Genomic DNA, 26,778 nt, shown 5'->3' on the forward strand with positions numbered 1-26,778 from the left:
TCTCTGATATTTTTTTTATTTTACCTCCTGCAGCTTCCCACTCCACCATACTGTATATGGATGTAACCATTGAGTCAAAAACATCATAACAGGAATTTGTATGCTTACAAATTGTTATATTTAGTGGGAGGAAGGAAGGACAGGTCTTTCTCAGGTGTGAATTATCACAGGTATAAGATACACAGATTTCTTAATTTCAGAGATTAATGAAAATATTATATGCCTCTGTAAAATAAGTTTAAACCAGTATTTCTAAGCTCCCAGATGACCTCAACCTCCCCCACCTCCCGCCCGTGTTAAGCAGTGTTCGGTCTAACAGTGTAGCGGAGGCGTAGGGGACGGCCGCCGCTAGGCTACGCTGGAGCCGCCGCGTCTCCCCCGGCGTTTGGCGGCTGAGTGATAAGAGCGGCCCCGCCCCCCCGCCCCTCAGCCCCGCCTTCCCGCACCAGCTGCCTCGGTCACCGCCCAAACAGGAAGTGAAAGGAAACATGGGGGGGGGGACGTGAATTCAGAACAATCGACGCACAAACCCCCAACCCCCCCTCCCATATTTAAGAGAGACAACAGCGGTCTTGAGATAAATGTTGTTTTATTCACAGCCATAGAAAATATTACATTACATTGCACAACAGTTTGGATAACATAGCTTAACGTGTTTATGGGAAAGAACTTGTGAACTTAAAATTGCTTTATTGAAATGGAATGAAATTTATGCATAATTAGCATAGTTGCAACTTTAATATCACCAACGGGCTCTCGGCTTTGTTTCGTCCTACGTGCACAGCTCATGTGACCTGTAGAGGGCAACACCATGAGTTGTCACACGCGAGTCTGAAACAAAGTGTTCCTCGTTTTCCTCTTCTTGCGGGTTTTTTTTCTTCGGTCGTTTTCACAGTAGCCAACAGTACACTCATCCATAAAGTAGGAAACACTACACTGTGCCGTGGAGTTTAGTAGTGCTTTCTACTTTATGGATGACTGCACTGTACTTCCGAAGGTCTTTGTCGATGGATCGCCTCCGGTCCTTCTGTTCTTGTCAACTCCTCTCACCCACCATCCCCAACCCCCCTTCCCCCCCCCCTCCAGTAGAATGAACAACAAGTACGCAATGGTAATGGTTTCACTTCTTAAAGACTACGCTGGCCATGTTGGCCCAATCGAGACAAAGACAGGCGTGGTATCAATGAATTAAGAACAGTAACAGAAAGACTTCAGATGTCATGATCTCATGGCTGCAAATGAGAATCCACTATATTTCCGGTGTTCTCTAATGGCCTGTTCTGCTTAATCTGTAACTTAGAGAAACAATTACATTTCTTCCATGTTCCATGAAACCTGTTTGTAGGCTTACAAAATGGCAAAAAGCAGCTAAAGAATTAGGTATTTGTTAGTACTTTATTCATACATTTTAACAGATTTGTACGAATGCTATTTTCACACCAACAGGATCAAGCAACTGAAATGGTTATATTTGTAAACTGCTTATTTTACTATACTTCAAAAAAAATTGATGCCACTGCGATTAACTTATTTTGCCCACCCAAAACATTGGTTTTGTGGCACCTGAGCACTGAATTCAGGATTGGTTTCACAAAGTGACAAGGAGTAAGATCAGTGCTTTCACATGCAATCTTCCCGGAACTGCTTTTCACATGGAAGCCATCTTGTCTTGCGTGAGTTAGCATAATTTTCGTTTACAGAACAAAAGCCATGCAATCAACTCAGTTTTTCTCCTCAAAATACGTAAAATTTAATAATAAATGTTGAGAAAATAGTTAAATTCAAACATATTTCCAATACTTCATTGATTATAAAGAAAACCAACAATTGTAGTTCGCTATTTCTCTATTTCCATTTCGCTAAATGACAAAATATTTACACCCCTGAAAATGAAAAAGGCTTTGAATGGTAAAACTTACCATTCTAAAAGTCCATGTACTTGCACATAGTCAGGTTCTTAACATCGTTAAAAGAAAAAAGGTCAATTCTGAAAGTTTCAAAAGCAAATGGCTACAAGTGACCTCATTTTAATCAGAAACACAAAGCCATGTTTTCCACATAAATATTTTAAATTAAGCTAAAAAAAAAAATAATTTAAAAAGTCAAAAACGGACGAAGGTGTCCGGAGGTCTTACCAGGCGTCTCTTTTCGGTCGCAGATGAAATGGGTTGCAGGAGGAGAACTGGTCTCCTTTTTAACCCTCTCTTGACCACGTGGTATAAACCACAGGAAGAGGTCTAACAGTCGCATGCGTGCGCTCACACACATGCGCAGCCCGGCTCCTATTGGGCCTAGGAGTACACACCGAACACAGACCCGCTCTCCCTTTTATGGGCATAGGCTTTATTGTAAAGAAAGAATTTAGAGGGAGAAAAAAGGCAAGCGAATGTACTAAATTTTTTACCCGTAGAAGACAAAGTGCTTTGAACATGGACATCTTGAAGCTTGACACCAGATGACTGGACAGTAGCCTGTAGCCTGTGGATGTTCACCTCTCTCAGCTGCTTCATATGTATTCCTATGGAACCTGGGCCCAGCTTGGACATGTCTTATTAAATTTGCACTGTTAGCAGTTTGTTTGCATGTATAACATAAAAAAGGTGTAACAATAGAAATATAACTTGCTTAAATTAGTTTCTCTTTCAATTAGTTCTCAAAGTGAAGGCTGAAGTGAAGGCCCTAGTCTTCCACTGCACTGGTATACTGAGCTGGACTCACAACTGTGGCTGTCTATGATGCTTATGTAAGATGAGGTGAAATAGATTACATGCAGTAAAATGGTGGTTTGATAGTTATTGTTCACTTGATCCTGCAAAATGACAGCCATTTCTTAAGGCAGCCATATTTATTAGTATGCCCAATATACAAACCTGTTAATATATGAAGTGTCTGGAGGCCTCAGTGTTGCAAGTGTGAACTCAGAACATACAGCATAGAAGTACAAACCTCACCAGTCATACGTGAGTGAGACTGGCTTCATTTGACCTTCTTTTGTCATAATTTAACATGTATGACTTGGCAGGGTTGAGGGATCTCCTTAAACCTAGTCATGCACATTTCCATTCCACGAAGCAATGGGTTGATGAGAAGTGACTCACATTGTTGCAATCCCATGTGCCTTTCTTTCACTGGCTTCTGAAGTATCTAGTCTAAGGGGAGTCCTCTTCAACATGCTGGTGTATTTCCTGGCCAGACAGTTAGTAGCGTTTGCTCCAACTGCTTGCTCAAATGTAATTATAAGATAAAGACACATATCTGACCAGATGTTTGTGATCCACTGTACTTATAAGCAGATATTGGCATCCTCCAGAAATTATTTTTTTGAAAATGAGTTTGTAATGGGATGGCTTGGTGCATTTCTGTACTCCTGTTTCCCCATCTTGTAAATGTGCGATTTCATCAGTGCAGCGTGTTGCTATGGCGAAAGATTTTGACAAGAGGAAGGGGCCGCCGTTCCACAGCTTCTCACACATTACTACCCCGCTATTTTTAGAAGGAGGAAGCATACTTTTGTTTTAAAAAAAAAAACTATAATTATGTAGTAAATGGGGAAGAGTTTGATATCATTTTAATTGCTTGCTCATTTATATTACTGCACTGTGTCCTCATTTTTACAGGTTTAAAGTATGTATAAATGAGTATATAGATTTTCAGCTTGCTTTCTTGGACTGGTGATTGCTCTTTGATTCAAACCTCCATTTTAAATTTGTTGCACTGAAGGAAACCCCATGTATTCTAATCCATTGTATTTCACATGGTCAGCCATGTTGTGCAAAAGGTTTGAAAAAAATAATTTTTGTTTTGCAGAATGAGAACTATCTTGATGCATTTTGAAATGGTTTTACTGAATGGTTTCAGAAATTTAGATTAAATGTAATATTAGACATAGGGAACCTGAGTAAACACATTTTAAAAAAGTATTTCATTTATTTAATGAAAAGTTTTTCAAACACCCATATCACCCATGTGAAAAAAGTAATTGCTCCCTTGAACTACTGGTTGCACAGCCTTTAGCAGCAATAACTACATCCAAACACTTCCTATAATCAGCCTTTCACATCGCTGTGGAGGAATTTTAACCCATTCTTTATTGCAGAACTGCTTTTGTTCAGACAAACAGGTAGGTTTTTGAGCTTGTCTCAGATCCTGCCGCAGCGTCTCTATTGGGTTCAAATCAGGGCATTGACTGGGCCACTCAACTTTAATTTAGTTTCTTTTCAGCCATTCTGATGAGGACTTGGTTTTGTATTTTGGATCACTGTCTTGCTGCATAACCCAATTACACTTCAGCTTCAGCTCACAGACAGATGATCGGGCATTCTTAAGAATTCTCTGGTAAAGAGCAGCATTCATGGCTCCTTCTATAATGGCAAGTCATCCAGGTCTTCAGGCAGCAAAGCATCTCTAACCATCACACTGCCGTCACCATGTTTGACTGTCGGTATGATGTTCTTCCAGTGAAATGCTGTTTTTGCTTTTTACGCCAGACAAAATGGGTCCTATGTCATCCAAAAATATCCACTTTTGACTCATCTGTCCATGGGACATTATCCCAAAAGGACTGGGGGTCATCCAGGTGTTTTGTTTTTTGCAAATGTGAGACGAGCATTGATGATTCTCTTGGTTAGCAGTGGTTTCCATCAATGGCTTTTTTGTTTAAACCTAGCTCAGAAAAAACAATGCAGAATTCTCATTTTTGACAGTATTGTCATCAATGTTTAACCAGGATTTGTCCAGCGTCGTGGCTGTGTCTGCATTTTGTATCTAAGCCCACCGTGGAGAGCTTCAAGCATCTGTATCCACTCAAATAAATTTTAAAAAATCTATTTTTTTCTTTAGTTAAGAAAAAAAAAACTTCCACCTGCAGTGTGTTTGAGCTTCTGTTACTTTGTTTTGGTCGTATGTTCAGTAATTCTGACTCTTGTAAAACAAATTCCCAAGGGCTATCTTTCAAAAAAGACCAGGATTATGTCTGTATTCAAAAGGGTTCAAGAACAGTAACCATTTTATTTTGGGTATGTCCTTTTTAGGCTAAAAAAAGGAGGCAACACGTAAGGGGTTAATTTAACGGAATGTTGTTAGAAATGGAGCGTGCTCAAAGTGCATTGCTAAAATAAAACATGGTTGCCGTGTGTCTATTTTCATTTCTTTAAAGTTTGTTTTGGTACAATGTGTTGTGCATTGAGAGGTTTGAATCTTTGATGAGCACCTGTTGTCACCAGTATTACCGTAAATGGGGCGGGAGTGCTGGGCATCAACACTGTTGACGGGCTGTCAAACATCTGTTTGCAATAACTGACAAGGATGAGAATCCTGATCCCAGTGCATTCCGGAATCAGTATAGGTCTACATTGTCACATTTCTCACACACGTTTCTCCCAGAAGTTGGCAATGGGCTATTGTTGAAATGTGTAGGCCTATACAAATAACACATCAGGCTACATTGCGGTTGAGAGTTACCATCAAAAACTCACAGAAAGCACTAAAATTGGAGGAAATCGTTGAAATGGCAAAACGTGGGGAAGGTCACAGAATACGTGGCATCTTCTTCCGTGACTAACACACGGTCATGACCTCCTATCCCCTGTGAATTACGCCCTCGTACCAATGGAAGTTAAATTTGTAAAATGTTTTTTAAAATTTTATAATTAAAACTACTGAACTACCAGGTATCACATATTTGCAGTTCGTATGTTTTTCTTTCGCTGAAAATTAATATTACCTTAAATAAGGGATCTGAATGGAGGCGATATAGGTGCAGCCTGCATAAGTAGTGATTTTAGGGCTGTATTAATAATGGGGTGTTACTTGTTATTTATTGTTATGCTTTTCTTTACCCACTTTTGCTTTTATTTGTAAAGTCATAGAACAAGGTTTAAACATTTATTCATAAAATTAGGTAATATCCATTATGTGAACATATTACTACAGTTTTGTGTTTTCTACTTAGTAATTACAGATGGGAAATGTTTGACTGACATAAATATAATAGGAAAAATGCAAGCTGAAGTAGATAGTTCAAAGTACCAGCAATCCACTACAAACTGATGTAGCTTTTAGCTTGTCAAAGGCTTCCTAACTGCCTTGCAACAGAGAAAAGGTTCAAACGGAGATGTTTTGGCTGATAGAGCTTGTTCAGGAACTACCTATGTTGAAAAAACACAAATGTTATTTCCTGTATGAACACTGCCAGCACGTCATTTTCAAGATAAGTGTATTTGCTAAGAAAGGGTTCATGAGAAAGAAACAGTCAAGAACAAAACCTATAACTTAACTTTTTTTAGTTGTCAAAAACCTTTTGATTAATAAGGCTGATAAAGGATAAACCTGGTCATGACATGCTGCAAATTCATTATGTTTGATAATGAAATAGTATGTTAATGGAGAGTTATTCAATATGATCATACCAGAGAATGTCATGAAATCTCCATTCTTAAAGGCCAAGTACTATACTATTTAGATGCGAGTTAAAAATCATTCCCTCAGTGGGGTATCAGTACAGACATTGCACATTTAATAATTTATGCATATATAACAAGACTTCCTTGTCCAGAAGCAGTTAGGAACTGTGTAAATCAATTACAGAAAATGCATACAGAAAGAACAACTTATATTAATTCATTTACCACACAAAAGTAAAAGTAATTTATTTTTAATCAAATGAAGGGGACCTAACATGGTGTCAAATTTCACTTCAGATGAATTGATCCTGATGTCTCACTAGGAAACAACGCCCTGGAAAAAGGTTGTCAGTGAGTGAAAAGAGTGAAATATCTGAATATGTGACCTTTTTAAAATTTGAATCTCAAAATTGAAGGTATGTAAGGGAGCTCTTTTTAACAAGTCTGCAACCGCTTCAGTTTCTGTGTTCTGATGCAGGGTCTCTGCTGTGACAGGGGGGCTGCTTTTTCCTGTGACCTCTTTTACACTGACGCCGGATGCTTCAAACAACAGGAGGGAAAAAAAAAAAAACTTCATGTTAGCCACAGAATAAACTTCGTGTCGTCTTTGGGGGAGATATTTGCGCTGGTACCTAGGCAACTGTAACCTCAGAGTTATGTTCAGTGAGCAGAGGAGGAAGTGGGGAGAGGGGTGGAGCACACCGAGCTTTGAGAAGAACTTTTAAAAAAAAGTTTAAAAAAAAAAAAAGATCTGACAGCACAACTATCATTTCAGCAAAAGTGCCGCGCCTTGCACCTGAACAGTGAAAAGGCACGATTGTGAATGCGCCAACTGCTGCTATGTTCTAGAGCTTTGTGTCATTTTCATGTTGGTGACTTAGAAGGCCTCTAACTTTTTTTCAGAATTAGAAAGGCCAGTGGAGGCTTAACTTCTAAATCTACCATGAAACTCACCAGATCAGTAACATGTCTGTTATAGCCTAGTTAACACGAACATGGTGGCCAGTTCTCTCCTGTTACGCAACCGGGGTTATTCCTGTAGGCCTATTTCGACAAATGCTGTCGCGTGCAAGTGCAACACTCAAACTCATGTTGTTTTGCAACAAGCAAGAAACTGAAAGGCATAACATTGGCTTTGTGCAGTTTCTTGCAACTTAATTCTGTTATAACAGAATATAACTTTGAGAAAATTGTGTTATGTAATTTAATATATTCTGTGCTTATTGAATTTAGTTGGTGATGGTCAGTGTTTTAATAATCTTGACTTTGCTTGGATACCAAATACTAAAATGGGTCGTTTAACACTGAAACCTCTGACATAATAAAGTATTAATATGTAAATCATCATAAGATTCATTTTCTTGCCAAATGCTCATATATTCACTGTACAGTTTATCTGTTTATGTACTATAGCCAGTTATTTACTGAGTAGATTCATTTTTGCGTACTACAATAAGTTTGGAACTGAGCCTGTAATCTCTTGTTTCAAGTTTTGTTCAGTGTAGATTTCTAGTGATAAATGTACTCCTGTATTGTTATATTCTAATGTTATGCTATTGTGATAGCTAATGCCTTCTCTACCATTATGCATGTAATATATGACAAAGGTTTTATAAGGATGTTATGTCATCTAGAAATAAAATGAGCTGCCATTGACTAAACCAACAGTCTAACAATTCATAATAAATAAGTAGTTTTATGTGAGTATGTTTATATGGTAACCTAATAGAATTCTTGATGGATAAACGCTGGAAAAGCATTTCCCTTCTATAAAAGAGTCCTCTCCACAATCAAGAAGCCATTCATATTCCTGCCATTATTTAATTCACAAAATTCAAATTCAAATGAAAAATATACCACTGATTTTGACTTGTTGGATATAGCTGTGGAAGATAGCATTTTTAAGTCCTCTGATTGAAAAGTCAAATTTGTAGGGAAAGAAGGAGAGAGATGTATCATAGGTGAGCTTGTTGGGGGGTGGGTGGGGGGAGAGGGGGGTTAGGGGGTTATGTGGCCAACAGGGTGCATAGGGATGTTTCTGTGTGTGTGTGTGTGTGTTCCAGAAAGGGGGGCAGGGGGCGATCTGTGAAAGAAGGTTAGCAGAACTCTGTGTGAAAGTGCAGGTCCCCTGAAGCCTTAATGCCCCTGGAGACAGACGTTATCAGACCCGGCAGCCATTTCCCCTCCCTGATACAGCTACTTTTCCCCCCGTAGCCCCACTCTCACACCCTCGTCCTTGGCCCCCCCACCCATCCAAGAGCTGTATTACCAACAGGGTCTCTTTCCCTGGCTTTATTTTAGCCTGAGTATTGCAGCACTGCCACAGTTGTGCAACAGTTGTGTGTGTGGGGGTGTTGCCATGTCATGTTCAGGTACTGACTGAAAACTGGAGGCCTCTAAGTAGTCAGACATTGCAGTAAACTTAGCACAACAACTGACAGGAAGACACAACACGCAGAAATAAGCATTGTGGGGGTAGGTGTCCAATTTTCTTCTGTTTGCACACTTGATTTTGCTTGTGTTTGATAACTCTTAGCTAACCTGTTGATTCACCCCAGCACCAATTAAATTGCAATTGTACACAAACAATACACTAACAAGATTTAAACACCTGCTTATGAAGGACTTCTATCTAATTGGACGCAAAACAATGCAGACTAGATTTTTTTTTACAGCAGTTTAAAAGCAGAATTTTCCAATGGCTGCTCAACCAGTATTTAAAATAACTGCCTGAGCTGCAGACAGGTGAAGTGTATGGACTCACTTATATGCTCACTTGTTCACTTATATGCTGTTCATTCTGGCAAGCTGCACCTGGCTCTCCTGTTTTATCACACCCGTCAATAGAGACTAACTAGTATACTCATTTCTCATGTTGCTCAAGAAAAAAAACGTATTGCGGGCAAACATGTTGTCTCCTGGAAAGCAGGCGTGGAGAGTCGAATGTCTGGAACACCACTGGGTGGCATTGAGCCTCAGTCTGAGATAATGTTTGCTTGCAGCTTCCCACTTTGTCTTTGTGTTTGTGCTGACACGTTCGTTGTGGCTCCATTGCCAACAGACGCCGAATCGCGGTGAGGTGAGGTTCATTTTGGAGAAAAGAGATCCCTCCCTGATGGCTCACTCATTTCGATGTGTTCGCCGAGACTGCGAGGCAAAGTAAAACAGAAACTAAGAAAGGGACAAAAGGAGAAAAGGCCGTCGGAGTTAAATGTGCTGTCAATAATGCTGGCGTGTGATATTCCCCGAAGAGGCTTAGACATTGCCAAATATGGGCAAAACAGTCGCAGGAGCCAGCCAATGGAAGCCAGGCTTGCGGGCCCAGTGAGTTCCAGCGAGAATCTGACAAAGAGAGCTCACTCATTTGTGGAGTAGACATCGAAAGACGTGCCTTGGGCTGTGCGGGTTGAGGGGGAGGAGCTTTCCATTTCTGTAGGCCTGTGGTTTGGGTCTCTCTGTGTGAAGAAAAGCAATAGCGGGCTCCCAGGTTTTGTTCTGAATGGCAGATTTCACTGGGTGATGCATTCTTTCCACAGCGCATTGCACCGTGCACCCCTCCCCCAATTTACCTTAACTTACTACCGAGAGGTATCAGTAAGCCTGACAGGAAGTGGACTCCATTTTGTTTCTTCATGTTCACCATGTCCATGTCTTACTGATACTGTAGCATTTATTTGATGGGCTGTTTCATTCATATGAAATATTGTAAAGCTGAACCAACCTAACTAAAACACATAGGCCCGCACATTAATATTCTGAAAATGTGACACATACAGATATATTCATACTTGTACTGCATAAATACTTGTTTGTGTGATTGCTTATTAACCGTTACATATGAGTCTGGTGGCCCCTTATAAAATATTTTTTTGGAAATAGCACGTCGAGAGACAAACATTATTGTCTATCATCCACATATTTTTTCAGAGAAATTAGTGAGACGTTCTACCTTTGTATGACAGGAAGGAAGGGAGGGAGTGGATGACTGTGGTTTTGGTAAAGTTAAATTCACAAAATCTCATTTGATTATCAACCACCCTTGACCTAGTCTCTTCACTGGGCGCACATTTCAAACCGTTACAAAATGTGTCGGGTGCAGCTGTTCACAATTTGTGGCATGTGACACGATAACAGTCATCTTGTCATCTTGTTCAGTTGCACTGATCTCAAATAGAGAATGCAGGTCCCCCTGCCAACACGTGCATTTTTATGGACCTGATACATGCCCCCTTCTTTAGTGTATAGAAAGACATTGGTCACAGTGGCAGGCAAAGAAGCACTGTTAAGTGTAATGGCGAGGGGAGGTCATTAGAAATGACACATATGCAATAACACTTTAACTTATACATTCCCCCAAATTCCATCAATGTTCAAGTTGAATTTGTGTGAATAATGATGGGTAGGAATGTGTTCATATAACCTTACAAGCATGCAATATTATATGCCATTGATATTGTATACTTGTTTGCCCTTTTACTTTTGTGTCTATTCATTACTGAAGTCAAGCAGTCAGATTAATTTGTTAAAAGATGGAAGACATTTCTAATGAGGGGGAAAATAATTTTGTCTTGCGCTGCTGGTTCCTAGCTTAGAGAATCCATATCATAAGTAACCTGGTTAAATATTATGGTGACGTTCACTGTTGTTCTTTAATTTTTTTAAGTCTGATCTCTCCAGTGTCACACACACAGACACACACACAGGCACACACACACAGAGACGCACACACACATATGCGCATGCACGTGTGCAAGCTTGAACATTTTGTCCTAGGTAGCTAATTAAATACTGACCACTTCAATTGCAATGGTCTTACCAAATCTAGTTATACTTGGTCCTGGCCCCAGAACAAGTCAATTAGACTGTCCCGCTACATACACTGAGCACCATAATTCATTGGACAGTGACACATTTTTTGTTATTTTGGTTCTGTACTCTAGCACTTTGAGTTTGAAAGGATACAATGACAGTGAGGTTGAAGTGCAGACTGTCAGTTTTAGAAATGACAGCACCTTTTGTACATGGTTCCCCCATTTTAAGGTACTACAAGTATTTGAATTGGCTTCACAGATGTGTTTCGTTGGGCAGGTGTATTCATTTGTGTCGTTAGTGAATGCAGAAGAGAGCTGTTGATGTCTAGTCTTGATTCTAGACTTTGCAATTGCCTTTGGAGATTGTTGTTGGGGTGTGACAACATGAGGAAGACAGCAGTGTCGATGCAAATTAAGCTGGCCGTCATAAGGCTCAGAAATGAAAATCAATCAATCAGGAACATTGCAAAAACCCTGGGCATGCCCAAGTCAACAGTTTGGTTCATCATTAACAAGAAAAAAACAACTGGTTAACTCAATTGTGTCAAAAGACCCGGTAGACCGAGGAAGACCACTGTAGTGGATGACCGGAGAATACTCTCTATGGTGAAGAAAACCCCCCTGACAACAGACCAACAGATCAAAAATGACTGGACATTTTCTGTAACAATTTTCTGTTGCAAAGCGGAATTTGTGGTCTCTTCAATAATGGCAAGTCATCTAGATCTGGAGGCAGCAAAGCATCATCACCATCACACTACCACCACCATGTTTGACTGTTGGTATGATGTTCTTACTGTGAAATGCTTTATTTGCTTCACACCAGACAAATTGGGACCCATGACATCCAAAGGATTCCACTTTTGACTCATCTGTCCATAAATCATTATTCCAAAAGGCCTGGGGATCGTCCAGGTGTTTTTCTGCAAATGTGAGACAGGCATTGATGTTGATTTCCTTGGTTAGCAGTGGTTTCCACCTTGCTACTCTCCCATGAATCTCATTTTTACCTGGTCTTCTGGGCTCTTTCGTGACTTCCTGGATGAGTTGTCACTGCAACCTAGGAGAAATTTTGGCAGGCCAGCCACTCCTGGGAAGATTCACCAGTGTTCCAAGTGTTCTCCATTTGGAGATAATGGCTCTCACTGTGGTTTGGTGGAGTCCTAGAGCCTTAGAATTGGCTTTATAACCCTTTCCAGACTGATATATTTAAACTTTTTGTCATCTGGATTTTCCTTTGATTGTGGCATAGTGTGCTTGTAGAAAATTTGGTGTCTCCTTCACACTAATAGTAAGATTCAATGAGTGAGGTTTAGACTCAACAGGACTAGCGGCAATCAAGCCTGACTGTGTTCAATCAGCTGAATCTAATCATCAATTAAATTTGGTTAATTAGTTGATTGAGTGAGGGGGGCAATTACTTTTTCACATGGGCGATATGGGTGTTTGATAACTTTTTTATGGAATAAATTAAATATTAATTTGAAAATTTGTTTTGTATTTACTGAAGTTCCCTTTGTCTAATATTGCATTTTGTCTGAATATCTGAAACCATTTCACAGCACTGTAAGTTGGCTATTTCATTATATGGAGACAAATATTTTGACAACTGCCATGTCACCTGTATAATAATCATTCATTTTAAATGGTTTCTTCTTAGTGGATCTATTCCTGAGATTGTGGGTGAGTCAGTTTTGGGGAGGCATGCATTGCTGGCAGAGGTCTTCATAATCTTTTCTAGTTTAACATATTTTATTAGTGGATGTCTCCAGTCATGCTGTGCACATAGTACACATCCTGAATCAATGAACCTGTTTGACTTCATTTCTCAATGCACACATCAGTATGAGGATGGTCAGTGAGCCACGTTATCACATTCAATCACTCTGGGACAATGTATACATTAACTTCATAACCAGATAGTGCATTGTGTATTGGGGAAAAATATTTGAAGTAATGTCACTTTGTTGTACGTCGCTCTGGATAAGAGCGTCTGCCAAATGCCTGTAATGTAATGTAATGTAATTTCACAGCCAAGGCTTTCAAGTATGATCCATTCTGAAAGCCGGCCGCATGGCATCTAATATAGAAATGCTACCCGAGCCAAAAAGGTCATCCTGTTGATAGCATGGAAGATTTGTGCAAACTCTGCAGATCAGAAGAGACATTGGAAGAAAACATAATGTGAAATGCAGTACTGAGAATTCAAATGTTTATTTTTTTTAAAAAACAGGACCATATATTAAACCTTTTCTGGATTCTTTCATTGGGCAATGATATCATTTTTTATTATAAAAAAAGCTTTATACTGTTCTGATAAACATTTCAGTTACAGTGTGAAAAGTGTATTTAGCTGACGGTGTGTGTGTGTGTGTGTGTGTGTGTGTGTGTTTGTGTGGACGTGTGCATGTGAAACCATTATGTAACATGACCCAAGAATGTTGATATCTGCTATTTGGCCTGTTTCCTGAGAAATTGGTTGTATAAACTTTATTGACCAATGAATGATTACACAGAGTGGAAAGTATTACATCGCAGTCTCACCCTGCAGAATTCTATTTATTTATTTATTTATTTATTTATTTTATTTTTTTAAATCAAACTCGTACATCATGAAGGCAACATTCTGGCTCTCCTGAGCAGTCTGAAACCCTCACGCTAGGCGTGTCAGCTCTCAGGGGTACCTGCTGCAGTGCAGCAAAGTGTGATGTGGGAGGAGTGACAGCAGAGGACCGAGCAGCCTGCAAACCTCCACCCCCTCCTCCGTTCTTTAACTGTTTGATGTGGCGAACCGAAGCGTTCCATTGTGAGCCCAACTCCAGGGTACCCTGCCCGTAAGAGAGTCTTTTCCTGTACACGCACAACCGTCTGAAAATAAAAATTCAGTTTTGTCATTAAATGTCATAAAAATTTCAATCAGATCAATAGGCTAATCTGGAGTTGCTCGCTATAAACCTCCCTCACGTTGAAGGTTGCTGCTAACTAGCGTTCTGAAAAACAGCAGAATTGTTTCCTGTGTAGAATGTTGCTTTTCACGTGACACATTTGGCCATTAATTTGTTTTTAGGCTGCCAGGCCAGCTAACCACAGGTGCACAAGAAATGAAGATGTTATAGAGCAGTGGGAACCCGCAATTTACCTAATCAAGCCAAATCACGTAGCATGCAGGTCAGACTCTCAAGAGCTCCTCATTAACCATAAATGTTGGCCAAAAAAGGCCTTTGGGCTTTAAGCTAAATTAAGATAAAATTATATGTTTGGAGGATCTGTATCTGAAGAACACTTCTGCATTCTTATATTCACTCTTTTGAGTTATGTGCTGTAGCCCGCAAAACACGGAATGATTTTTATTTTCAATTTTACACACTAAATCCTTTATTTCAGCTTAATTTAATGTTTGCCGTGGTTCTCCACCACAGCTATGGAAGCTTCAAGAAGATTTTCTGATGCAACATCCTGACAAGCGTTTCCTCTCTGGTCGAGTCCAATGAAACAATGCCACCTTGTGTAACTATACTGAACAAAAATATAAACGCAACTCTTATTTTTGCAGCCATTTTTAATGCATTTAAATAATACCTGAAAGATTTGTTCTATGTGCACAAAGATCTTATTTCTCTCAAATTTTGCCCACAAATTTGTTTATATCACTGTTAGCTAGCATTTCTCATTTGTCAAAATAATCCATCTCCTGCACAGGTGTGGCATATCAAGGTGCTGATTGAAAGCCATGATCACTACACAGGTGTTCCTTATGATGGGGTCAATAAAAGGCCTCCCTAAAATATTGAGTTTTTTGTTGTTCAACACCATGTCACAGATGCCTCAAGAGTTGAGAGATCATGCAATTGGCATATTGACTGCATGAATGTCCTATAGAGCTGTTGCCAGACTAATGGGTGTTCATTTATCCACCATAAGCCGCCTCCAGCGTCATTTCAGAGATTTTGGAAGTTCATCCAACAGGCCTCAAAACCGCAGACCACGTGTAACCACGCCAGCCCAGGACCGCCCTATCCGACTTCTTCACCTGCAGGATCGTCTGAGGCCAGCCACATGGACAGCTGATGAAACCGTTGGTTTACACAACCGTAGAATTTCTGCACAAACTGTCAGAAATCGCCTCAGGGAAGCTCATCTGCGTGCTCGACGTCCTCACCAGGGTCTTGATTTGCCTGCGGATTGGTGTAACAATCGAAGTGAGTGGGCAGGAGCTCACCTTCAATGGCCACTGGCACGCTGGAGAACGGTCCTCTTCACTAATTAATTGTTTTATTTTTTTTACTGCTGCTCGTTGTTTCCTTGTATTGACCCATGTATGTTGATCTGTTGCCTCTGACATATAACTACCTTGTCTGCGAGTTTTGGAGTTGTGTGTATGGACTGAGTAAGCTGCAGATTGCCCTTCTTGGGATCAATAAAGTTGTCTGATTCTGAATCTGATGAATCACGGTTTCAGCTGTACAGGGCAGATGGCAGGCAGCATGTATGGCGTCGGGTGGGTGAGCGGTTTGCTGATGTCAACGTTGTGAACAGAGTGGCCCATGGTGGTGGTGGGGTATTGGTATGGGCAGGCATATCCTATGGGCAGAGAACTCAAGTGCATTTTATCAATGGCAATTTGAATGCACAGAGATATCGTGATGAGATCCTGAGGCCCATTGCTGTACTAATCATTCACCGCCATCACCTCAAGTTTCAGCATGACAATGCACGGCCCCATGTTGCAAGGATCTGTACATAATTCCTTGAAGCAGAAAATGTCCCAGTTCTTCCATGGCCTGCATACTCACCAGACATGTCACCCATTGAGCATGTTTGGGATGCTCTGGACCGGCGCATACGACAGCATGTTCCAGTTCCCACTAATATCCAACAACTTCATACAGCTATTGAAGAGGAGTGGGACAATATTCCACAGGCTACAATCAACAATTTGATCAATTCAATACGAAGGAGATGTGTTGCGTTGCATGAGGCAAGATACTGATCAGTATTATATTCATTTCATGGTATCATCCTTTTTGGGGAATCTGTGACTAACAAATGCATACCTATATCCCCAATGACATGAAATCAATAGATAAGTGCTTAATGAATCTATTTCAGTTGACTGATTTAAGTTTATTACCTTTGAACTCAATAAAATCTTCAAAATTGATAAGTGTTGCATTTATATTTTTGTTCAGTGTATATGGTTAATGGTTGCCATTTACCTCTGCTAGATCACATTTAACAATGGAAGTGTTATTCAGGTCCAGTTTTTGATTTATAAAAATCCACTGTAATGAAGTCATGGGGGCATAAATTATGTCTATCTGAGAAAAAATGAAACGAAACAAGTTTATGCAGTAGATTATTCATATTTATTGTTGTGAACAGGCATTCTCAATTATTTTTCATCTTTCATGTTATTACATTCAAAGAAACCACAAAGGCAAAAATACATAAAGCAAATACAGATGGTGAAGAATTAATAGAAACACAAAACAAGAATTTATTAAACCAGATTTATTCACTGGAGATGAAATTCATCTTCCAAAAAGATCATTCCTCTTTTCATAAAAGTTTACAATATGAGCAAAACTGAACACAAGGGTTAATTCAAAATGACTATAAATGGATCATTTGAAAACAAAGAATATTCATCAAAAACATGAACACACACACACACGCACACTAAAATGACTGGCCCCACAGATTTATTTACAGTTTATTTAGCTGTATCTTAAAGAATAACTTTGCCAGTAAAACAAGTTTCAAATTTTCTTTTATCCACAACATGTATACGTAAAAATAAGACAATAGATGGGATCCTTTATCACATCAGCACATTCCCAGTAGTAGAAACACTATTACCACCCTTAACTGCCAAACAGTTGTTTTATACCATCTTTAATATTACTTTGGTGCAGAATATACATTCTATATATAATACACTTGTACATACATTTACAATATACAATATACATACATTTACAATATACAGCAGACATTCCCTTGTTCATTTTTTCACCCACATAAAGCTTTACAAAATGTTGATTAAAATTACATTCAGCTGAACATAAGAAATACTACATAACGCATGTGTGGTTTCAAAAGTTTATTCAAGTACATAAAAATGATTTACTTGGGTCATTCTATGAAAATGTGCCATTTTACATCCGTAGGACAAATCTGAACTAACAATATTGCCCTACATAGCCTAACTGTAATAACTACGCAAAGGGTAAAACTGAGAAAATGGCTTTAAATTGTTTTAACTGGCCAGCCAAATGGGTTATAGGTATATAAGTGATATTGCACTAATTGTACATGTATTCATGTGCTAATTTTTATGTCCAAAAACCATGACGGCTGGCCAGTTAAAACACTTTAAAGCCATTTTTCTCAGTTTTACCCTTTGCATAGTTACTGCAGTTAGACTTTGTAGGGCAGAATAAATGGACCACGTTTTATGTATGTTCACAATGTGAATCTGATAATATAAAGCCAAATCAAATGATTTCTTAAGGCTTGATGAGTCAGCCCAGCGATCATTAACACATAGAGAAACAATTTTTTTTAAATATTCTAAATTACCATTATTACCATGTATGCTAAATGTACATAAAAGCCCCTTTTTAAGCACAACCGTGTAGACCCAATATCTTTGCCACATGGCCTAGTTATGATATTTTCCATCAACCCTGTTACCGTGAATCCTATTACTTTTCTGGGGTAACAGGGTTGACAAGATTATATGCACTTGCATTATTTACAATATTATTTACACAATATACACAACTTGTTTTCATATCTTACTGTTATAAATCTTATTTGTTCTTATTTTATTGATATATGGTATGTTATGCATTTTTTACTTTTAAGAATTTTAGTTACGGTCTAACACATCTATCTCAATACAATATAAATAATTACATGAAATACTTACCATACTTACCATTAACTATATACAGTATACAACAATGTAATTCATACTTTTGGTTATTTTTTGTTAGGACGTGTCTTTCTGCTACTGAGAAACAGTAACAAAACCGACAGCATAGGGATTCAGATCCAGCCAGACGAGAGAAACATTATACAGACGGGAGTATCATGGTACATTTAATACTGTTTTGTAAAGGTCAAAATAGCTGTGTGTGTGTGTGTGTGTGTGTGTGTGTGTGTGTGTGTGTGTGTGTGTGTGGCATGAAACCCTGGTGGTGAATTAACTGCAACTGTTAACTTAGCTATTTTACTGTTTTATTTCAATTTTACTGTACTATTCAGTTAGGTTAATTCACCTAATGTCTCACCCTTGCATGACATTGCAATAGGTTGCAAATCCAAAAAGGGAGTACGAGGCTCTCTGTCTTTCAGTAAAAGCCTGTATTCTATTGGCTGAATAAGGGATCTTTCAGATGATAGCCCAGTATGACCCTGAACCTGAGGCATGAAGAGAAAACTACCATTTGGAGACTGAATTCAAATGTTTTGAATGGTCCAATGGAAAAAGATAGAACAACATTAGCTTACAAAGTTATTACGTTACAGAACAAGAAAGCAGCAGCAGAAGACCATATAGAAGATAAGGAATCCCCATCCCAAACCTATTGATTATAATGTACAGGATATCCAGAAGAGTGTCAAAGTATATTACAGGATCCTACAGTGCCCTCCCAAAGTATGGTAACAGTACAGTAAAATTAGCTTCTTTTGCTTTATAATTAAAGCATTTGGATTTGCATTCAAAGGATGAACATGAGGCAAAAATACAGACAATCAGCTTCTATTTCATGGCGTTTACATGCTTATATGTTTTAGCACTTTAAAGAAACAGTTGTTTTTGTGTTGAGTACCTCCATTTTCAGCTGTTCATGAATGACTGACAGGTGTTAACTGTAGCTCAAGTGTCTCTAGTTTTGGTTTTAGCCTTTGTTTTCATCTGTGGGACTGAAGACCAGAGAACTAACTATGGATAAAAACAACTATTCTGTAAGCTGAGAGAGCAGAAGAATTCATTTAGAAGGATAGCACAGAAACTGGTTATATCAAGTACAGCAGTTTGGAAGATGCTTGAAAAGAAAGACACTTGTTATGGACTCAGAAATATACACCATACAGATTGGCCAAGGAAGACAACAGCCGCTGATAACAGACGAAAATTGAAGCTGTGAAGAAAAACTCTAAAACTGTGGTCAGTGACATCACCAGCAGTCTCCAGTGGGCAGAGGAGAAAATATCAAGAGCCACCATACGCAGAAGACTTTGAGAGCATAATTATAGCGGCGACACAGCAAGTTGCAAACCTCTCATCAGCAGGAAGAAGTGAGAGGCCGGATTGGAATTAGCCAAACAAACACACAGAAGAACAAGAAGAGTTATATGGACAGATGAGAGAAAAATAAACTTTTACCAAAGTGATGGAAAGTGTGGAGAACAGAAGGAACAGCCCATGATCCAAAGCATACCACCAAAGCATCATCGGTGAAATATGGAGGTAGTGTCATAGCTTTGGCATGTATGGCTGCTTCTGGAACAGGCTAACTACTTGTTATTGAAGGTGTAATGAAGAATGGCAGCAGTAGGATGAACGCGGAAGTGTATAGACAGATTTTGTCTGGGCATGAACAAAGCAAGTCCTCCAACCTCAACAGCTAGTGCTGCTGGCCCCAAGACAGTGACCCCCAAACACACTGCCTATGCAGCCAAAGCATTTATCAATGGAAAAAAAGTGGAAACCTTTGGACTGGCTAAGTCAGTCACTTGCCAAAGAGATCAACTGAAAGGGGCTGCAGAGAAGGCCTGGGAAAGCATTACCAAAGAAGGTACCAAACGTGTGGTGATGTCCGTGGGTTATAGACTTGATTCAGTTATTACATTTAAGAGCTCTGCAACCAAATATGAGGTTTTTAATGTCTTGATTTACTTTCATCAATTAACTTCATTCTGCACAACTGAAAATGTGGGTACTCAACCCAAAACAGCTGTTTCTCTAAAAAGGTAAAACATATACGCATGTAAATACCATGAAATAGAATATGATTGTCTGCACTTTTGTGTCATATTCATCTTTTGATAACGATCTCATATCTAAATGCCTCAGGTGTATAGCAAAAATAACAAATTTCACTCTATCATTGCCATACCTTTGGAGGCCTGAACAACCTCATTAGGCTTACCCACAGAAACCAAGGGGCAGAACAGGAGTTTAACAGAAACCACTACCACGGAGGAACTGAATGCTGCCATAACTAAACTTAAGGGAAACAAAGCACCGAGCACCGACAGGTACAGCTTTTTGTGATATAAATCATTCAGGGAGCCACTTACCCCCATGCTATTTCATTTAACAGGCTGTTGGAGCTGTCATTTCAATCATGCCAAAAAAGGAGAATGAGAGTTTGGAGATTGCAAATTATAGGCCTATCAGTGTTCTGAACCAGGACTATAAATTGTTTGCCTTCATTTTAGCTAGAATGATTGAGAACATTTCACCACAGAGAATTCAGGCAGACTAAACTGGATTTGTTAGACAAAGACAAACGCAATACAACATTAGATGCTCACTCCACTTATTGCATAAAATTGTACTTAAGAACTACTTCTATAATGCACAAATACGGCCATTGGTGTATATATGCAACCCCTCCTACACAGCCAGATGGAAATAAAATGAGTGTGAAGTAATTGATGATATTCTAATGAAAGCACTGATTGGGGAGTGTAGATTGGTGGAGCACATAATTGGGATGCCTAAACCGTGGAACATGCTGACATTTAAGATATGGTAGGATACCAACAGAGTGAGCGGAATGAAAGAAGTTTGAAAGATTTAGCAAGTGTGCACTTATGACTGACTTTGTCCCAAATAGGTTAGATCACAGTTGTCAGAGAGTCGACTAGGACGGGCCTCACAGCCCACAGCATTTTTTTAACCAAGGAGCAATTAAAGGTTTTCAGGAAGTAAAAGATGAAGATAGGCTAGCCAATCAGGATGTATATAGATATCTACAAGTACATCATTATTTGGAACAGATCATTCGAAGAGGAAGAGGATTCAGTGCTTATGGAATCTGAGGTACTGGAAGTGTTTTCAGCAGCCTATGAAACTGAATCAGGCAGTAAGATCATCTCCCAGAAAAATTAAAAGGACAAACGGGAGAAAGATACTGGATTCTCCATACTGGGAGAGGATCCATGAAAGCACGGTGGTCATTCTAAAGGTAGAAATGACATTGATATTTGTAGAGTTATACTTCAGAAGGGTAATCTTTGATCCTACAAAGAAAGAAGATGAGCACCTTCTCAACATAATGTTGGTGGCAAGCAAAACGGCCATGACTATAAAATGGTAGAAACCAAACGCTCATACAGTATGCTGGATGACTGGGTTGATGTAATGCATGAGATATTTGTAATGGAGAGATGAACATTTTCTTAGAGACATTGGTATTTGAACATTGTCCACTTGCCAATGCGAATAAACTTCTTTACTGCAAGACAGTGCCTCATACTCCCTTTTTCAAATCGCAAGGATGGGATAACAATATCCAAATTATTTACCAGCCTGACTATTTATACTTTAGCAATAAGATTAGAGTACCAAGGGGCCTTTCATATTTTGTAATGTGTTAAATTAGTTTCAATATTATTTTCAAACATTTAAAATCGCAGTTACTACAATGCATTAGTAACAGGTCCAACAAAATGGGATACATGGACACGTTAAATCTAAAATGGCACATTTTCGTAGAACGACCCTTTGTCTTTTCTTCAATGCTCATATCATACATTTCAAATAACATCAGCAAAAAAAGCATAAACATGCCTGGCTGTTCCAAGCTCTTGGAGGTGCAGAGAGGAGCAGTTTCATTCAAGCCTGGCCATGGTCTCTGTTCCATAGAGATCTTTATTCACCAGCAGCCCTACAACAGACATCAGCCCAGTCACGCTACCGGCAAATCTCCCCCAACACAGAACTGCACATGATGCTATTGCCATAGAGGAGCTTTTACCTGTAGTCACAGCTCAGCAGTAATTATACCTGTACCACACTCACACAATGGCAGGACTATTGTTATGGATGAGCTCTCACCTGTACTCATAAAACAAGATATAGGCGGAGTTTGACCTCTGCCTCAATACAGTCTTCTGGTCCAGCTGCTGCACCCTCTCGTCATCAAATGAGAGCCATTGTGTGTTGGACTCACAGCTCTCGCAGATGTAATGACCTGGAGAATTATAGATGGATGTTCAGTCTCTGCTCAGTGTGACCGTAATAGTGGGTTAATCATACACTGAAAATGTCTCTAGATCAGACTGTGCATACAGGGCCTGGGAACATGTGAGTTGTTGTGCCTCCATTTGATCTTACCGTGTCTCATATTCGAGCCAATGTGGGACAGCACACTGGTGATTCTATATTTGTTCTAGGAGACAGAAGGTAGAGACCTACAGTCAGAAGGAGTACACACCCAAACCCTAACCCCCCATCCTGCCCTATCCCAGACCACCATTATTTCCATCAGGCTAAAACAGAACCTGCCATTATGGCAGATTTAGCTGTGGAAACAATGTTTTCAGGTTCCTTAAACAATCAGTGATGTACAACACTGACTAAAGGTGCTGAAATGCACTAAAAACCAGCAGACACCACAGCAATCCAGGACGGCAGTTTGAGATCCCTGCCTGTCAGTGATTATTAGATAAATTAATGGGGCAGCCCCAGGGAAGGAGCAGACTTTGGCTACTGCCTTCTACTCTTTCACCTTCTTCTCCTTCCTCTTTCTCTCTCTCTTCTCTCCCTCCTTCTTTCCTCACCACAAAGTAGCTTTTCTGCTCTATTCTGTTGAATGTACATCCCTCCACAGGGTTCTTCTTTTCAGCTTCAGGGAACCAAACAAAACAAAAAACCATCAGACCTCATCTGTACGACCAAAGATTCTACACACTTACCCCTCAGCTTGGGATTGCAGGTTTCTTGTGGTCTCCTCTTAACCAGCAGCCAATACAGGCCATGGAACAAAGGTGTATGGACCTCTTACCAAACAACTAACTAATTAAACTTAAGAAGTGTGGAAACACATCAAAAACCCACAGACACTGGGGCACTTTAGTAGTACACTTGACACTCTGGCCTAAATTGTTTTCCAAATCACAGGAAGTGAAATTGGTTGGAATGAGTCTGAAGCATAAAATACCTGCAAAGGGAACAGCACCCCCTGGTGATGGGGAGGTTTCAAAGAAATCCCCATGGGTGAGGTGGGGCTTGGCCGTCCCTGGCAAGCGAACGCTGGCCGTGCTGTGGGCCTGCAGGCTGAGTTGTGGGGAGATGTGCAGACGATCGTGCAGCTTCACCAGGTTCCCTCTGGAGTTAAAGCTGAACCGTTTCAGCTGCACAACCAGCACTCTGCACAGACGCACAGAGGAATCCTTTATTTAAACCAGGTAAGTGGTCATTTAACCGGCCCAGATGTGTTGAAAGACAGAAGGACTGAAAGAGAGGGTAGGAGGCTGCACTTACCGAGGCAGTGACTGTAACGTTGGCTCCACAGTGGCCAACTGCCCAGAGCACCACTGGCACCGACACTCTACCTCATAGCCCTGTGACAGCAAAGAACAGTAACACAGTCAACACAGGAGCTGACAGCCACAAAGCACATAACACATCAACATGGATACAGACCACAAACACAGTAACATATCAACACAGACTCACAGACCAAGAAACACTAACACACTAACACAGATCACAGACCAAAGCATAAACACTCAACAGAGGCACAGACCATAGACACAGTAACATACCAACACAAGATCACAGACCAAAAACACAGTAACATACCCACACAGAGATCACAGACCACAAAAACAGTAACATACTCCACACAGAGATCACAGACCACAAAACACAGCACACACTCAGCACTGACCTCGTACACCACAAAGCATAGCAACACATTCAACACTCGGCTTGCACATTTGAAAGTCTCCCTGGTGGATACTTACCTTGAAGTAGAGGGCCAAACTGTCTTGTACGGAGCCCCCAGGGACTAAGTCCACAGACAAGCAGTTGTAGGACTCGTTCTACGCACCTTTCCCACAGCTTTGGAGAGGGAACCACAGAGACACAGAAATGAACACTCACAGGCAGGGTGGGGATGGAGTCAGTTCCATTGAGGAAATTCAACTGTTCATTTAACCGAGCACATGGGAGAGACTGCACATGGTGGCTCACCTGAGGCACGTTCTGGTGGTCAGGAGGTCAAATTCAAAATTTCCCTCATGGAACAGGTGTAGGGGTGCAGCCCTCCCTTGTCCTCAGGGAAACCCCCTCCTCTTTAAGCTGGGACAGGAGAACACTGAGGAACTCATGAGCATCCTGCAGGATGACAATGAGAGAAGGAGAGGGTGTTAGCCTTCAACAGTGACGTGGTCCTAGCCTTTGGAGACCCTTGCTTTTTGGGTTTATGAGCAATTATTTTATATGCTACATCATACACCGTATCTCCTCAATCTCGATTTGCTACTTAAAGCACAACACTCTCAATCTCCCTTTAACGTAAACATTTGAGTCAATCGATCTGTCAAAGAAGGCAACTATTATTCTATTGGCATGCATGTAGAAAACATCTTATTCATGCCGATGTATATAAAGTTTACGAAAAATGTGTTGCCTGCATTTTTAAAAAGAATCTTGTCTACAGGAAGAAATATCAGAAGAACGCTGGGGTGTGTGTTTGTGCGTTTGTGTGTGTGTGTGTGTAGGTGCGTGTCTCTCACCTGCTGCTCAGTCCCACAGAAGTCGCTGAAGTTCGTCGCGATGGTCTGTTTTAAGGTTTTCAACAGGCTGATCTTTTGCCTGCTGTGACTGGCCCTTGCTGAGTGCAGATCTGCAAGGCACCTGCAGGGGGCGAGAGAGGCAGCAAGCAGTCAGATAGTTGCCACTTGAGTTCTGTGGAATTAAGGCTGGAAGGAAACCCAGCCAGCATACACACTGCAGTCCGAGGACCAAGGCTGGGAACCCATACATTTGATACTGCAATCGTAGCAATATAATCCTTTAATGAAAAAATAACTTACAATAGGGACACAAAAACAGTTCTCAGCTGTCATTCACAAACGTTTTTCAATAAACATAGTTAAAATGTATTTTCATGTGATTTCTTGGGCTGAGTACATTTTTAAAGGCCCAAGTCTGAGTAAAATCCACAATCCACAATTCCTGTTCCACCATTAATCCATAGCCAATACAAAAACACTGACATAAAAGTGCTGTCCATAACAGCACTAATATCTGCAGATCAGTAATGATAGATATCTACATACTTCAGTAAAGCTGTCAGATTTGACTTCCAGCAGCCTTCCTCTCCCCTGATGTCCTGGGAGAAAATTCGGAGACTGAAGAGACTCTGGAGGGTTGCGTTCATGTAACAGGTGTTCCCGATGTTTGGGAACCTGTGGCAGAGACATGAACACATCCCTACTCTGTTACTGTGTGGAAGTCAGATAATAATAGGTCATTCAAAGACAGTGAATGGCTTGTTTCTATTTCTTCAATACATGAACTGACAAGAGTTTTCCAAACAAAGACTGGGTCTCAGAGACGGGTTGGGAAGATGAAGAAATTATGCAATAAAATGATATAGGATGGAAGAGTATGAAAATCAAGCAGTCCAGATAGCACACCAATTCTAATGTACATACCTTACTCCATCTGTATTTACCTACTCCCAGAACAATATAATAAATATAACAGAGTTCTGATCAATAATAATTTCTGGAGAACATTTAAGATTAAATTTAAGCACACTAGAGAAAGGGAGTGCAAAAGATGCCTGATTTGTTTTTCTTTGGTGCCTGTCAATAGGATGCAGCGCATTCATTCCATTGTGCAGCTTGAATAAACTGATTGTGATTCTTACCCAAGAACAGTGTGATCAATCGTATTCCTCTGGGTCTCCTTCTGGATGCTGTTTTCCTCCTGGTACTTCCTACAGCTTTGGAATTCCAGCCTATGGAACAGAAATGAGTATAGAATAAACACAATAAATCAATTTTGCTTTTGTAAATTGAGTGCTCGGGCAGCAAACATAAGTGGCAAAATGAAATTAAACGAAGTGAAGTGAAAAACACTACCTTTGTTGCTTTGTGCAGTCAATGGACAAAGCAGGATTTTCTACGCAGACAATCGGAAGAGCTGGCTGCTCTGCATGGCTGATGTTCTGGACCGATGCCTGCTCTGCACGGCCGATGTTACGGGTCGATGCCTGCTCTGCACGGTCGATGGTACGGGCCGATGTCTGCTCCGCAAGGTTGATGTTACGGGTCGATGTCTGCTCTGCGCAGTGGAGAGTCAGGACTGGCTCTTCTGAGCAGTGGACTATCTTTGTCCCCTTCTTCCCTTTCTTCAAAGAATGTTTCTTCTTTTCTTTCTTCTTTTGTTCTTCTTCCTGCTCAGTATGACCAACAAACATGGATGGCAAATCTGTGCAATCAATTTTAAGAGCTGCTGCACACTCAATGTCAACAGCAGGTTGTTCTGCGCAGTCGATGTGCTGGGCCAAGGTTCGCCCTACGCA

At 40.2% G+C, this 26,778-nt stretch overlaps 1 long non-coding RNA gene across 1 annotated transcript; it reads left to right on the plus strand.

Annotated features, from left to right (window-relative positions):
• Window positions 1–8,523: 8,523 nt before the first annotated feature.
• On the plus strand, window positions 8,524–15,650 carry LOC135263811 (uncharacterized). The gene is made up of 2 exons (XR_010332544.1): window positions 8,524–8,876; window positions 15,134–15,650. It is a non-coding gene; the product is annotated as an uncharacterized LOC135263811 (long non-coding RNA).
• Window positions 15,651–26,778: the final 11,128 nt, after the last annotated feature.

The sequence above is a fragment of the Anguilla rostrata genome, chromosome 9 (assembly GCF_018555375.3).
Source record: "Anguilla rostrata isolate EN2019 chromosome 9, ASM1855537v3, whole genome shotgun sequence".
In the NCBI taxonomy this organism is placed as follows: Eukaryota; Metazoa; Chordata; class Actinopteri; order Anguilliformes; family Anguillidae; genus Anguilla; species Anguilla rostrata.